Raw genomic sequence first — 15,458 nt, 5'->3', positions numbered from 1 at the left:
TGTTTTTTTAAACTGATCACATTATAGTCTTCCTTTTCCTCCTCCATCGCATCCTTTATCACTTGTAGTGGTAAAAATCCCTCCTTCCACTCCCATAAAATATCCCTCACTTTTACAATGCCTGCTTGCATCCATTTCTTAAAATAGATATCACGCTCATTTATCTTTATTTTGTCATTTAAAAACAAAGGTTGATTTAAAATCATTTCCCTCCCTTCTGGATTAAAATCCACCTCTGTCACAAAAAGCCTCCAAGCATTTAAAACCTCTTTATAAAATTGTGGAATTCCCTCCATCATCCCAGCTTTTATCTTCATCCATAAAGTGTTTTCCCCCAGGTTAAAATTCCCACATTTATTTAAATAAAATACCATCAATTCCTTCCAATCAGCTCTATTATTATCATCCAAGTACTTCTTTACCACTTTTACCCTCATGCTTTTCATTTTCAGTTCCACATCCACCAGTCCCATCCCTCCCTCCTCCGGTTTTCCTATGAGCGTATAATACGCTACCCTTGAAGGCTTTTTATCCCATAAATATTCTAAAACAATCGTTTTTATTCTCTTAAAAGCCCAGTTTGGTAATGACATTACTTGCAATTTATACCACATCTTTGATAACATTAAACTGTTTACAGTTAAAATTTTCCCTTTCAAACTTAAAAATCTATTTCTCCAAAAAATCAATCTTCTTTCCATTTCTCCCAATGTCTCTTCCCACATATTATCAATAGCTTCCTTCTCATTTTTTGCTACAATTGCCCCTAAAATCTTCATCTCTTGTACTTCCTTAAATTTAAAAACATCTGTTAAACTCTCTGTCCTTCCAAACTTCATATATATTGTTTTTTCCTAATTTATTTTTGCCCCTGAGCCTTCGCAATAACATTTTATTTTTCTCATCACTTCTTTTATGCTTTCCCTATTTTCCACCACAACTGTCGTATCATTTGCATATTGAAAAATTGGAGTTAATTCTTTTCTTCCTTCAAATTGTATCCCTTTTATCTCTTTGTCTCTATTTATTAAAAGCCCTAAAGGTTCTGCCACCAAAGAATATAACTGTGCGGACAGTGGACATCCTTGTCTGATTGATCTTAAAACTTTAAAAGGTTGCGTTAAAAAAACATTACATTTTACTTTTGTTAAAATATCACTGTATAAAACTGAAATCCATTTGATAAAATTCTCTCCAAACCCAAATTGTTTTAAAATTACCATTAAAAACCCTCGTTCCACTCTGTCAAAAGCCTTCTCAAAGTCCATACTTATTACATATGCGCTCTTTCCTTTTTCTTTTATATATCCCACTATATCTCTTATACTGCTTGTGATATCCGCAATGTCCCTCCCCTTAACTCCGTAAGCCTGGTTAGTTTCAATTATATCCGGCATTATCTCTTTTAATCTGTTTGCTAAAACTTTGGCTAAAATTTTTAAATCTGTGTTTAACATTGTGATAGGCCTATAATTCTTCAATTCCGTTTTGTCTCCTTTTCTCTTATAAATGATTTTCATTAATCCCAGTCCCATTCTTGGGTGTACTCTTTCTTTTTTAAAAATTTCTCCATAGATTTCTTTTAAAATTATGCTAATTTTTTCCTTAAAAATCTTATAAAACTCATTTCCAATTCCATCTATTCCTGGGCTTTTCTTTACTCCTAACTGATTTATGGCCTGTATAATTTCTTCTGTTGTTATTTCTCTTTCACAAACCCCCTTATCTGTCTCACTGACTTTTTTTGTTATCTGTTTAATTAAAAAAATCCTTTTTTCTTCATCTCCTCCTTCTGATTTAAAAAGTTCTTCATAAAACTGGCTTATTTCTTTCAAAATCCCTTCTGTGTTTAAAACCGCTTGTCCTTCTTTAATCTTAATTTCCTTAATTATTTCTGCCCTCCCCTTGCTTTTCTCAAGATTAAAAAAGAATTTGTTACATTTCTCCCCTTGCACCGTACATTTTGCTTTACTTCTTAACATCGCCCCCTTGTATTTCTTCTCTTCTATTTTCTTCAATTTGTCCTCAACTTCAAGTACTCTTTGCACGTTTACTTCATTTTTGTTTAACTCTTTTCTTAGCGTTTCTCTTATTTCTTCCTCCTCTGTTCTTTTCACCTTTTGTAACAACTTACAGTAGTTTATTGTGTATTTCTTAATTTCATATTTCATGTTTTCCCACCATTGTCTTTTATCTTCAATGTACATCAAGTCTTTTTTTCCTTCATCTAAAATGTTTTCTATCCCTTTTTTAAAATGCTCTTCCTTTTAGACATCAGTGTTTAAAATCCAAACCCCTGGTCCCTTCCTTTCTCTTTTAAAATCTAGTCTCATTAATACCATTTTGTGATCACTTAAAGTGGTTTCTTTATAAAAAATCCCATCAATAAAATGTTCTAAATTCCTGGTGTTTAAAAAGGAATCTATTCTGGTTTGACACATAAAATTCCCCACCTGCTGCCTTCTTGTAAATTCCTTCTTTTTTTCATTCCTCTCCCTCCACACGTCCATCATATTTTTTCCTCCCATCAATAACTTTAACTCTTGCTACCCACATCCGACTTAAAAATCATTCCATTCACCATGTCCATTTTACTAAAAACAGTGTTAAAATCTCCCCCAATTATTACCTTCTTCCATTCTTTCATTACTCTAGATATATCATTAAAATACATTTTCTTTTCCATTTGGTCATTTGGAGCATGTACGTTTATCAAAATAAAATCTTCTTCTTCTATCTTAATTTCTACAGCCATGCATTTCCCTTTTATGTCCTTATATATCAATTTTGCCTTAATACCTCTGTCTTTTCTTATTAACACTGCCACTCCACCTCCTTTCCCTTCTTTATTATTAAAAAATAATTCCCCTTCCCATTTTCTTTTAAAATCCTCCATTGCATTATCTTTCCAGTTTGTCTCTTGCAATAAAATTATATCCTCTTCTTTGCACATTTCCTTCACTTTTTCAAATTTCACACAGTTCATTAAACCTCTTGCATTTAAAGTCACAATAGTCAGCACAATAAAATAAAAGATAAAAAAATTAAAAATCCCCATTCTTTCAGTTCATTTCCTCTCCTTCCTTTACATTTTCTCCACAGTCCTGTTTCTCATCACTTTTTTCAAAAGAAACTTTTTTCCTTGCTTTATCTAAATTTGGAATTACCTTACTTGTCCTTCTTCTTTTACTTGTTATTCCCTTTGTACCACCGTCGTCCATGTTTTCACTTCCTTTGTCCCTTTTTTCTTTCTCCGTGACTTGATCTTGCTCCTCTATCTTTTCCAGTTCAGTTTGCAAAGTCCCAGTTACTTCCATTCGTTCCTCCGTTTCCTCATTGTCTATCGTTAGTCCACTCCGTTCCGTTATGCCCTCAACATCCGCGCTTACAATCTCCTCTCTTGGCGTTCCTTCCATGCCCTCGCGTTGCTTCTCTTCTCTGTCTGCCTCATGCATCTGCCCGCTCATCAGTTCTTCCTCCTGTTGTTGGTCTCCGTCGTCGCACTCACACCTGCTCAACACAAGCTTGCAGCCCAGGCACCTCTCCGCTTTGCAGTCCCTCGCGAAGTGGCCCTTTTCCTCGCATTTAAAGCATTTGAATTCCGGACAGTCCTTCATCATATGTTCAGTGCTCATACACAACCTGCAGGTTCTCATCTGCTGGCTATGTATCACTCTGAAATACTGAGGACCCTCTTCCGTTTCCACTTTCATGCTGTAGGGCAAAGAATGCACTTCTTTCGGGAAGCGTACTCTCATGTACCTGGTTCCATCCTCTATGCTGGTGCCTGTGTACAATCTTCTTTTAATCTGTGAAATGGGAGTTACCCCCCATCCTTCCAGCTTTTGCAGGATTACGTCATCCTCCAGATAAGCAGGCAGATGCATGAAAGAGACAACCAAGTCCTTATTATTCAATTTTTTAATTTCACACATCTTTCCTTTTATTATCAGTCCATCATCCAGCTTCTCAATATCTTCCTCTTTCTCAAATGTAATTTCATATTCCTTCATCATTTTTGGTCTTATCGCTAGTATATTCGTCACATCCACCTTCTCCGTCAATGCTTTTATAATATCCTCCGCCTTCCCGTCCTGTACCTCCATCAAATCAATCACAATCGTTGCGTCCTTCCTGTAGTTTCTTCTGTTTCTCTTTTCAGGGTAATCCTTTTCTCGTTGTCCTTTGTCCAGTCCATTTTCCTTTCTCCGACGTGTTTCTCGTGCCAAGTCCTTATCCATAGCCGTTTGTCCGTCCATTTCTCCAAAAAAAAAAAAACTCAATCCCTCCCAATCAGCTAAGCTGTTGGGAGGACAAATACAAAAACTAATACGAAAAACTTAAACAAAAACACTTATTTAACATACACAAAACCGCAAAACAAAACACAAAACTTTTGGGTGAACCTCTTCCACCCCACTGAGACCAAACACTTCCTGGAACGTACCAATCGGGCGTGCCCAAGGTGGTATGGCCGTAAGCGAAAACTGCTGCCAAAATTGGGCTTTTTAAAAGGTTAGACCATTAGTGAAGAAAACTAAGAAGAACTTTTGAAAAAACCCAAACTCTTTCATGCTTTCTGAAGAATCTCAGAGACTTTTTAAGGCTTTTTGAAGAAGCTCAGTGACTCTTTTTTTTTTTTTTTCTTAAAAAAGCTTACAACACCTAGTATTCCCATGCGGCCTCCCATCCAAGTATTAACCAGGCCTTATTTAAAAGGTTAGACCATTAGTGAAGAAAACTAAGAAGAACTTTTGAAAAAACTCAAACTCTTTCATGCTTTCTGAAGAATCTCAGAGACTGTTTAAGGCTTTTTGAAGAAGCTCAGGGACTCTTTTTTTTTTTTTTTCTTAGAAAAGCTTACAACACCTAGTATTCCCATGCGGCCTCCCATCCAAGTACTAACCATGCCTTATTTAAAAGGTTAGACCATTAGTGAATAAAACTAAGAAGAACTTTTGAAAAAACTCAAACTCTTTCATGCTTTCTGAAGAATCTCAGAGACTGTTTAAGGCTTTTTGAAGCTCAAGCACTCTTTTTTATTTTTTTTATTTTTTTAAAAAAAAAAGCTCACAGCACCTGGTATTCCCAGGCGGTCTCCCATCCAAGTACTAACCAGGCCCGACCCTGCTTAGCTTCCGAGATCAGACGAGATCGGGCGTGCCCAAGGTGGTATGGCCGTAAGCGAAAGCTGCTGCCAAAATTGGGCTATTTAAAAGGTTCGACCATTAGTGAAGAAAACTAAGAAGAACTTTTGAAAAAACTCAAACTCTTTCATGCTTTCTGAAGAATCTCAGAGACTTTTTAAGGCTTTTTGAAGCTCAGGGACTCTTTTTTATTTTATTTTATTTTTTAAAAAGCTTACAGCACCTGGTATTCCCAGGCGGTCTCCCATCCAAGTACTAACCAGGACCGACCCTGCTTAACTTCCGAGATCAGACGAGATCGGACGTGCCCAAGGTGGTATGGCCGTAAGCGAAAACTGCTGCCAAAATTGGGCTATTTAAAAGGTTAGACCATTAGTGAAGAAAACTAAGAAGAAGTTTTGAAAAAACTCAACCTCTTTCATGCTTTCTGAAGAATCTCAGAGACTTTTTAAGGCTTTTTGAAGCTCAGGCACTCTTTTTTTTTTTTTTTTTTAAAGCTTACAGCACCTGGTATTCCCAGGCGGTCTCCCATCCAAGTACTAACCAGGCCCGACCCTGCTTAGCTTCCGAGATCAGACGAGATCGGGCGTGCCCAAGGTGGTATGGCCGTAAGCGAAAACTGCTGCAAAAATTGGGCTATTTAAAAGGTTAGACCATTAGTGAAGAAAACTAAGAAAAACTTTTGAAAAAACTCAAACTCTTTCATGCTTTCTGAAGAATCTCAGAGACTTTTTAAGGCTTTTTGAAGCTCAGGCACTCTTTTTTTTTTTTTTTTTTTTTAAAAGCTTACAGCACCTGGTATTCCCAGGCGGTCTCCCATCCAAGTACTAACCAGGCCCGACCCTGCTTAGCTTCCGAGATCAGACGAGATCGGGCGTGCCTTTTTTTTTATTTTTTTTTATTTTTTTTTTTTTATTAAAAATTCTTAAAACAATACAGAACAAAGTGCACAAATACAGACAATTCTCATTAAAAACAACTTGATCTCAGAAATATTTGTTACAGTTTTCCCCAACCAGATCTTAAATTCTTTGCCTCCTTTATATGTCTAGTTCTATTTTATATTTCTTAAATATATTTCCCACTTCATTTGTGTACATTTTAAAAAACACTTCTTCTTTTCCCTCCAATCTCCAATAGTTATAGAGTGTTAACATATAGTCTTTCACCATATTTTTATATAGAATCCACACATCTATCGCAACATCTCTAATTTTAACTATATTCCTTCTTTTCCAAATAGCCTTTCTTGCAAGCATAAATAAAAGATTTATAACCTCTTTGTTTTTACACTTCTCCTCCATTCCTAACATCAAAATTCTTTGCCAATCTCCCTCTTCTGTTTTTTCCCTTAGCTCATTTATCATATTCTTTACCATTTTTAAAAAGGCACTTAATTTTTCACACAGTAAAAACAAATGCAGCAAACCTTCATCTTGTTTTTTACACACCTTACACAATGCATTTAGCTCTTTTTTCATTAAACACAGTCTCATTTCTGAATAAATAACATTATGCCTAATAAAATAATCCAAGCTTTCCAATTCTGTGCTTATTAAAACCCCTCTCATATTTTTCCATATTTCTTTCTCACTCAAACCATTAAAATGTCTCAACCACATCTCATTTGAATTCGGCTTTTTAAAAGCCTCTTCCATAAAAACATGATAAAACATTTTCATATTCCCCAATTTTAACTCCATTCTTTTACCTTGATTTGTAAAAAAACATTTCAATTCTCCCTTCTTTCTTCTCTCCCCACTCTGTATTTTATTCAGCCACTCATTAGGTATTGCATTTTTCATCTCTTCATATTGTTTCTTTACACAACTTATATCATACTCTTCCTTTGCCTCCTCTAACTCATCAATGATCACTTGCATTGGTAAAAATCCGTCCCTTATTTCATACAATATATCTCTTACTCTTGAAATTCCAACCGCCCACCATTTTTTAAAAAACATTTCCTTCCCATTATTCACAATATTTTTTATTAAAAAACAATGGTTGGTTTAAAATCTCTTCTCTCTCCGCTGGCTTAAAATCCACCTTAGAGAGGAAAAAACCCCAAGCTTTTAAAACTTCCTTATAAAATTCTGGTACTCCTTTAAACATCCACTCCTTCATTTTCATCCATAAAACACTATCCCCCAATTTCACCTCCCCACATTTGTTCAAAAAATATTTCATTGTTTCTTTCCATTCCCCCTTTTCCTCTTCATCTATATATTTTTTCACCACTTTGATCCTCATACTTTTCTTCTTTAGTTCTACATCAGCTAACCCCATCCCTCCTTTATCTGTCTGTCCAATCAAAGTGTTATATGCAACTCTTGGGGGTTTTTTCTCCCAAACGAATTCTGTCACGCATCTTTTTAGTCTCATTTCCACCCATCTTGGTGTTGCACTAACAGTTAAAATATACCACATTTTAGATAACATTAATGCATTTACCACTAAAATTTTCCCTTTCAAACTTAACATCCTTCCCCTCCAAAAAATTAATCTCCTCTCCATTTCTCCCACCATCATTTCAAACATTCTTTCTCTTGCCCCCTTCTCATCTTTCCCTAAAGTCACCCCCAAAATTTTTGTTTCTTTTACTTCCTCAAAATGTACAACCCCAACCAAATTTGGTACCCTTCCAAACCTCATGTACACTGTCTTTTCTTCATTCACTCTTGCTCCTGTTCCTTTTCCATATCTCTCTACTTTTCTCATTACTTCCTTCACACTTTCTAAATCTTTTAAAAACAACGTTGTGTCATCTGCATACTGAAATATCCTTTTTTCTTCTTTGCCTTCTTCTATTCTAATACCTTTTATACATTCATCTTTTTTAATCATTAATCCTATAGGTTCTGCTACCAAAGTATACAGCTGTGCAGAAAGTGGACATCCTTGTCTAATAGACCTGGTTATTCTAAAAGGTTCAGTTAAAAACCCATTACACTTTACTCTTGTCATTACATTTTTATATAAAATCTTTATCCAATCATTAAAATTTTTCCCAAACCCAAAATGTTCTAAAATTGAAAATAAAAACCCATGTTCTACCCTATCAAAAGCCTTTTCAAAATCTAAATTAACAACATATCCATCCTCCTGTGTTTCATTTAAATAACTTATTATGTCTCTTATACCACCTGTAATATCTGCAATATCTCTCCCTCTCACCCCATACGCTTGGTTAGTCATTATAACTGTTGGTAAAACATTTTTAAGTCTGTTTGCAAGAACCTTAGCTAGTATTTTCAAATCTGTATTTAACATTGTTATTGGCCTAAAATTATTTAAAATATTTTTACTTCCTTTCCTTTTATAAATCAATTTCATCAATCCCATACTCATCCTCTGGTCAATTTCCCCTTTCTTAAAAATCTCCTGATATACTTCTTGTAAAATTTCACTTATTCTCTCTTTAAAAACTTTATAGAATTCATTTACTATCCCATCCGTGCCTGGGCTTTTCCTTCCTTTTAAACTATTTATAGCTTGTATAATTTCCTCTTTGCTAATTTCTTTTTCACATTCTTCCTTATCCTCTTTACTTACTTTAGCCGTAACACACTCTAGTAATAGGTTTTTCTCTTTTTCATCTATTCCTTTTGTTCCAAAAAGTTCTCCATAATACTCTTTTACTTCTTTTAAAATCCCTTTTATGTCCTTCACTATTTCTCCTTTTTTATTTTGTAATTCTTTTATCATTTCCGCTTTTCTTCTGTTTTTTTCTAAACCAAAGAAAAATTTTGTACATTTCTCTCCTTCAATTGTATATTTTGCCTTACTTCTTAATATTGCTCCTTTACACTTTTCTTCCTCAAATTTCCTTAGCTCTTCTTCCCACCGTATTATCTGTTCTATCTGTACTTTACTTTTATTTGTCTCGTCTCTTAGCTTTGCCCTTATTTTTACCTCTTTTGCTTTTTTGACCCTCTGTACCAGTTTACTGTAATTCATAGAATATTTCTTTATTTCATATTTTACATTTTGCCACCACAATCTTTTATCTTCAAAGTACATTCCATCCTCTTTCTCTTTTTCTAATATTCCTTCAATTCCTATTCTGTAACTTTCATTTGCCAGTATTCCTGAATTTAAAATCCACACACCAGGCCCTTTTTTTTCTCTACTAAAATCAATTTTCCATAAAAGCATCTTATGATCACTCAAGCTGGTATCCTTATAACAAATTTCCTCCAGAAAACATTCCATTTCCCTTACACTCAAAATAAAATCTATTCTTGTCTGACACATGAAATTCCCTACTAATTGTCTTCTGGAAAAGTCTCTTTTTCTTTCATTTTCATCTCTCCAGACATCAATCAAATTTCTCTCCTCCATCATCTCTTTTAACACTTTCCTTCCCACATCTGTTTTAAAAACCATCCCATCCGCCATGTCAATTTTACTAAAAACTGTATTAAAATCCCCAACTAAAATTAAATTATTCCATTTCTTTGTTAAAATCCTAATTCCCTCAAAAAATTCCCTTTTTTCTCCCTCATGCGTAGGTGCATGCAAGTTAATTATCACAAATTCATTATCACCTTGTGTAATTTTAATCCCATTACATTTGCCTTTTTTGTCATTATATACTTCACATGAATTAATTTCAACATTTTCTCTTATTAAAATTGCTACCCCTCTTCCCAACCTTCCATCACCATTATTATAAAATATTTGCCCTTTCCATCTATTTTTCACATCCTCTATCATTTCTTCTTTCCAGTTTGTTTCTTGTAAAATTATCACATCTTGTTTTTTACATAGTTCATTTAACATTTCAAATTTCCTTTTACCGATTAAACCTCTTGCATTCCAACATACCAAATTTAAAACCATACTGTACAAAAATAAATAATTAAAAACGTTCATTCTTGATTATCTTCTCCGTCTTCCCTTCTCAACCCCTCAACCGTATTATCTAATTGTTTAAGTCTTTTTCTTTTTGCCAGTTCTAAATTAGGTGTTACCTTCTGTTGTTTTCTTCGTGGCATTATTCCCAGTTCTCTGTCATTTTGTGCCTCCGTTTGGTTCTTCTTTCCTTCATCTCGTGCCAGTTTTACTTCATTCAGTTCTTCTCCCCTTGATATTGTTTCTTCTGTTGATTCATCTTCCTCCATTCTTTCCTCTTGATCTCCTACTTCCTGTTGCTCCTCATTTTCTTGTTCTTTACTAGTCCCTTGTTTCTCTCCTCCTGTTGTCTCATATTGTTCTTCCTTTTTGTTTGTTTCTTGAGTTTCTGTAGTATCGTTATGCATCTGCCCGTTCACTTGTTGCTCCTCCTCTTCCTCGTTGTTCTGCATCCAGCATTCACATTTGTTTAGTGTTTTAAAACAGTCTGGGCACTTCACTGCATTGCATTCCCGTGCAAAGTGGCCATGCTCCTCACATTTGCGACACTTGAAGTCTGGACAGTCTTTCAGGATATGCTCCGGGCTCATACACAACCGGCAGGTTTTAACCTGCTTATTGTGTATCACCCGAAAATGCTGAGTTCCCTCTGCTGTCTCAAACCGCGTACTGTATGGAAGTGACGCAACCTCTCTTGGGAATTTTGCCTTAATGAACCTTGTGCCATCTTCAATGCCCGTGCCTGGATAGTATCTCCTCTTTACAGTTGAGACGGGGATAACTCCCCACCCCTCCAGTTTTGTTATGATTTCCTCGTCCTCCAGATAAACGGGTAGATGCATAAACGATACTACATACTCCCTGTCTTCCAACTTCTTCACTTCACACATTTGTCCATTAATCTCCAGTCCGTTTAACAGTTCATCACATAAATCCTCATTTTCCATTGTTACCTCATATTGTTTCTGTTGTTTTGGGCGCACTGCCAAAATTCCTTCCACACCGATTTTCTTTGTTATTGCTTTGATGATATTCTCTCCATTGCCATCTCTTGTTTCACTCACATCAATAGTTATTGTTGCCTCCTTCTTGTATAGTCTTTTGGTGTTGCTTATGATCTTTTCTCGTTGTCTTAATTCAGTCCTTTGTTCTTTTGCCATTTCAGTTTCTGCCGCCATTTCCGTGTTGATGCCGAGTAGTCTGTCCGTATCACTCATTCTAACGAAAAAAAACAAAACAAAAACCACTCCCCAGGCAGCACGCAGCTGCTGGTTTGTGGTTTAAAACAAAAAAACAAAACTATACTACAAAAAAACTAACACAAACTTTTAAACAAAAAAAACATAAAACAAACAAAAAATCAGAGAACCTCTTGGTTTTGCAGACACACCACTTCCTGGTTGCTCAACAGTGCCCCAAGGTGGTATGGCCGTAAGCGAAAACTGCTGCCAAAATTGGGCTATTTAAAAGGTTAGACCATTAGTGAAGAAAACTAAGAACAACTTTTGAAAAAACTCAAACTCTTTCATGCTTTCTGAAGAATCTCAGAGACTTTTTAAGGCTTTTTGAAGAAGCTCAGGGACTCTTTTTTTTTTTCTTAAAAAAGCTTACAACACCTAGTATTCCCATGCGGCCTCCCATCCAAGTACTAACCAGGCCTTATTTAAAAGGTTAGACCATTAGTGAAGAAGACTAAGAAGAACTTTTGAAAAAACTCAACCTCTTTCATGCTTTCTGAAGAATCTCAGAGACTTTTTAAGGCTTTTTGAAGCTCAGGCACTCTTTTTTTTTTTTTTCAAAAGCTTACAGCACCTGGTATTCCCAGGCGGTCTCCCATCCAAGTACTAACCAGGCCCGACCCTGCTTAGCTTCCGAGATCAGACGAGATCGGGCGTGCCCAAGGTGGTATGGCCGTAAGCGAAAACTGCTGCCAAAATTGGGCTATTTAAAAGGTTAGACCATTAGTGAAGAAAACTAAGAACAACTTTTGAAAAAACTAAAACTCTTTCATGCTTTCTGAAGAATCTCAGAGACTTTTTAAGGCTTTTTGAAGAAGCTCAGTGACTCTTTTTTTTTTTTTTTCTTAAAAAAGCTTACAACACCTAGTATTCCCATGCGGCCTCCCATCCAAGTATTAACCAGGCCTTATTTAAAAGGTTAGACCATTAGTGAAGAAAACTAAGAAGAACTTTTGAAAAAACTCAAACTCTTTCATGCTTTCTGAAGAATCTCAGAGACTTTTTAAGGCTTTTTGAAGAAGCTCAGGGACTCTTTTTTTTTTTTTTTCTTAGATTAGCTTACAACACCTAGTATTGCCATGCGGCCTCCCATCCAAGTACTAACCATGCCTTATTTAAAAGGTTAGACCATTAGTGAAGAAAACTAAGAAGAACTTTTGAAAAAACTCAAACTCTTTCATGCTTTCTGAAGAATCTCAGAGACTGTTTAAGGCTTTTTGAAGAAGCTCAGGGACTCTTTTTTTTTTTCTTAAAAAAGCTTACAACACCTAGTATTCCCATGCGGCCTCCCATCCAAGTACTAACCAGGCCTTATTTAAAAGGTTAGACCATTAGTGAAGAAGACTAAGAAGAACTTTTGAAAAAACTCAACCTCTTTCATGCTTTCTGAAGAATCTCAGAGACTTTTTAAGGCTTTTTGAAGCTCAGGCACTCTTTTTTTTTTTTTTTCAAAAGCTTACAGCACCTGGTATTCCCAGGCGGTCTCCCATCCAAGTACTAACCAGGCCCGACCCTGCTTAGCTTCCGAGATCAGACGAGATCGGGCGTGCCCAAGGTGGTATGGCCGTAAGCGAAAACTGCTGCCAAAATTGGGCTATTTAAAAGGTTAGACCATTAGTGAAGAAAACTAAGAACAACTTTTGAAAAAACTCAAACTCTTTCATGCTTTCTGAAGAATCTCAGAGACTTTTTAAGGCTTTTTGAAGAAGCTCAGTGACTCTTTTTTTTTTTTTTTTTTTTTTTTTTTTTAAAAAGCTCACAGCACCTGGTATTCCCAGGCGGTCTCCCATCCAAGTACTAACCAAGCCCGACCCTGCTTAGCTTCCGAGATCAGACGAGATCGGGCGTGCCCAAGGTGGTATGGCAGTAAGCGAAAACTGCTGCCAAAATTGGGCTATTTAAAAGGTTAGACCATTAGTGAAGAAAACTAAGAACAACTTTTGAAAAAACTCAAACTCTTTCATGCTTTCTGAAGAATCTCAGAGACTTTTTAAGGCTTTTTGAAGAAGCTCAGGGACTCTTTTTTTTTTTCTTAAAAAAGCTTACAACACCTAGTATTCCCATGCGGCCTCCCATCCAAGTACTAACCAGGCCTTATTTAAAAGGTTAGACCATTAGTGAAGAAGACTAAGAAGAACTTTTGAAAAAACTCAACCTCTTTCATGCTTTCTGAAGAATCTCAGAGACTTTTTAAGGCTTTTTGAAGCTCAGGCACTCTTTTTTTTTTTTTTCAAAAGCTTACAGCACCTGGTATTCCCAGGCGGTCTCCCATCCAAGTACTAACCAGGCCCGACCCTGCTTAGCTTCCGAGATCAGACGAGATCGGGCGTGCCCAAGGTGGTATGGCCGTAAGCGAAAACTGCTGCCAAAATTGGGCTATTTAAAAGGTTAGACCATTAGTGAAGAAAACTAAGAACAACTTTTGAAAAAACTCAAACTCTTTCATGCTTTCTGAAGAATCTCAGAGACTTTTTAAGGCTTTTTGAAGCTCAGGCACTCTTTTTTTTTTTTTTTTTTTTTTTAAAGCTTACAGCACCTGGTATTCCCAGGTAGTCTCCCATCCAAGTACTAACCAGGCCCGACCCTGCTTAGCTTCCGAGATCAGACGAGATCGGGCGTGCCCAAGGTGGTATGGCCGTAAGCGAAAACTGCTGCCAAAATTGGGCTATTTAAAAGGTTAGACCATTAGTGAAGAAAACTAAGAAGAACTTTTGAAAAAACTCAAACTCTTTCATGCTTTCTGAAGAATCTCAGAGACTTTTTAAGGCTTTTTGAAGAAGCTCAGTGACTCTTTTTTTTTTTTTTCTTAAAAAAGCTTACAACACCTAGTATTCCCATGCGGCCTCCCATCCAAGTATTAACCAGGCCTTATTTAAAAGGTTAGACCATTAGTGAAGAAAACTAAGAACTTTTGAAAAAACTCAAACTCTTTCATGCTTTCTGAAGAATCTCAGAGACTTTTTAAGACTTTTTGAGGAAGCTCAGGGACTCTTTTTTTTTTTTTTCTTAGAAAAGCTTACAACACCTAGTATTCCCATGCGGCCTCCCATCCAAGTACTAACCATGCCTTATTTAAAAGGCTAGACCATTAGTGAAGAAAACTAAGAAGAACTTTTGAAAAAACTCAAACTCTTTCATGCTTTCTGAAGAATCTCAGAGACTGTTTAAGGCTTTTTGAAGCTCAGGCACTCTTTTTTTTTTTTTTTTTTTTTTTTTAAAAAGCTCACAGCACCTGGTATTCCCAGGCGGTCTCCCATCCAAGTACTAACCAAGCCCGACCCTGCTTAGCTTCCGAGATCAGACGAGATCGGGCGTGCCTTTTTTTTTTTTTTTTTTTATTTATTTTTTTTTTTATTATAAAATATTTACATTACATTACATTTAAGAACAATCTGAATCACATGCAGGCAATTTTACATTGAAATGAAACCATGTTTTTTCCACAAACGGGTTATTCTGTACAAAATTCTTGTCAAAAACCTCTTCTTTCACTTCCATTTTAAAATAATCATATAATGCTTGAAGAATAAAAAGCATCCTTTGCTTGAAAAGTATACATACTGAAACACTCCCCTTTTTTTCTTTTACTATGTTCCTTCTTTTCCAAACTATTAATCTTGCAACTGCCAATATCATATTTAAAAAGCTAACATTATTGGCTTTACCTTTAAACCCAAACAAAAATAATGTTTCCCAATTCTCATCAATTACTTTGTCTTCTACTCCCAATTTTCTAACCATTACTTTCAATTTTTTAATAAAGCATTTCAACTTTATACATTTAAAAAATAAATGTAATACTCCTTCATCTTCTATTGTACAAACTTTGCATTTTGCATCCATTGCTGCACCAATCTTACACAGTCTCATTTCATTCCACAAACAATTATGTCTTAACAAAAAATCAAAATTCTCTAAAATAGGACTTTTCCACCATGATCTTAGAGTTTGCCATAATTCTTTTGTTTCCAAATTAGGATATAGTCTCTGCCAATACTCTTCTGCTTTTGGCTTCTTAAAAACATCTTTACAAAAACAGGAATAAAAAAAACTTAATTTTAATTCATTAAAAGCATGTTGTTCGTTATTGATTTCAACACTAACCTCCATTCTATCACCTGCACTTGTTCCTGGTTTCCCTTCCAAAACCTTCATCCATTCTTTTGGTATTATCTCTTTCATTTTCCCATATTGATCTTCTAAAACTAAATTACTT

The 15,458-nt window shown here is 35.6% G+C and overlaps 8 non-coding genes across 8 annotated transcripts; all 8 read right to left on the bottom strand.

Annotated features, from left to right (window-relative positions):
• Positions 1–5,067: 5,067 nt before the first annotated feature.
• Positions 5,068–5,186, bottom strand: LOC143726221 (5S ribosomal RNA). The gene has a single exon (XR_013198474.1). It is a non-coding gene; the product is annotated as a 5S ribosomal RNA (ribosomal RNA).
• A 172-nt stretch (positions 5,187–5,358) lies between these two features.
• LOC143726368 (5S ribosomal RNA) lies at positions 5,359–5,477 on the bottom strand. The gene has a single exon (XR_013198617.1). It is a non-coding gene; the product is annotated as a 5S ribosomal RNA (ribosomal RNA).
• Positions 5,478–5,642: 165 nt separating this feature from the next.
• Positions 5,643–5,761, bottom strand: LOC143726160 (5S ribosomal RNA). Its single transcript, XR_013198415.1, has one exon. It is a non-coding gene; the product is annotated as a 5S ribosomal RNA (ribosomal RNA).
• A 6,043-nt stretch (positions 5,762–11,804) lies between these two features.
• On the bottom strand, positions 11,805–11,923 carry LOC143726159 (5S ribosomal RNA). Its single transcript, XR_013198414.1, has one exon. It is a non-coding gene; the product is annotated as a 5S ribosomal RNA (ribosomal RNA).
• A 772-nt stretch (positions 11,924–12,695) lies between these two features.
• Positions 12,696–12,814, bottom strand: LOC143726158 (5S ribosomal RNA). The gene has a single exon (XR_013198413.1). It is a non-coding gene; the product is annotated as a 5S ribosomal RNA (ribosomal RNA).
• Positions 12,815–12,995: 181 nt separating this feature from the next.
• LOC143726409 (5S ribosomal RNA) lies at positions 12,996–13,114 on the bottom strand. The gene has a single exon (XR_013198658.1). It is a non-coding gene; the product is annotated as a 5S ribosomal RNA (ribosomal RNA).
• Positions 13,115–13,477: 363 nt separating this feature from the next.
• Positions 13,478–13,596, bottom strand: LOC143726157 (5S ribosomal RNA). Its single transcript, XR_013198412.1, has one exon. It is a non-coding gene; the product is annotated as a 5S ribosomal RNA (ribosomal RNA).
• Positions 13,597–13,766: 170 nt separating this feature from the next.
• Positions 13,767–13,885, bottom strand: LOC143726288 (5S ribosomal RNA). The gene has a single exon (XR_013198539.1). It is a non-coding gene; the product is annotated as a 5S ribosomal RNA (ribosomal RNA).
• Positions 13,886–15,458: the final 1,573 nt, after the last annotated feature.

This window comes from Siphateles boraxobius, unplaced genomic scaffold (genome assembly GCF_051911475.1).
Source record: "Siphateles boraxobius isolate OS27281-9 unplaced genomic scaffold, OSU_SipBor_1 77, whole genome shotgun sequence".
NCBI lineage: Eukaryota > Metazoa > Chordata > Actinopteri > Cypriniformes > Leuciscidae > Siphateles > Siphateles boraxobius.
The sequence above is the reverse complement of the archived record's forward strand: the minus strand, read 5'-3'. Positions and strand labels throughout refer to the sequence as shown.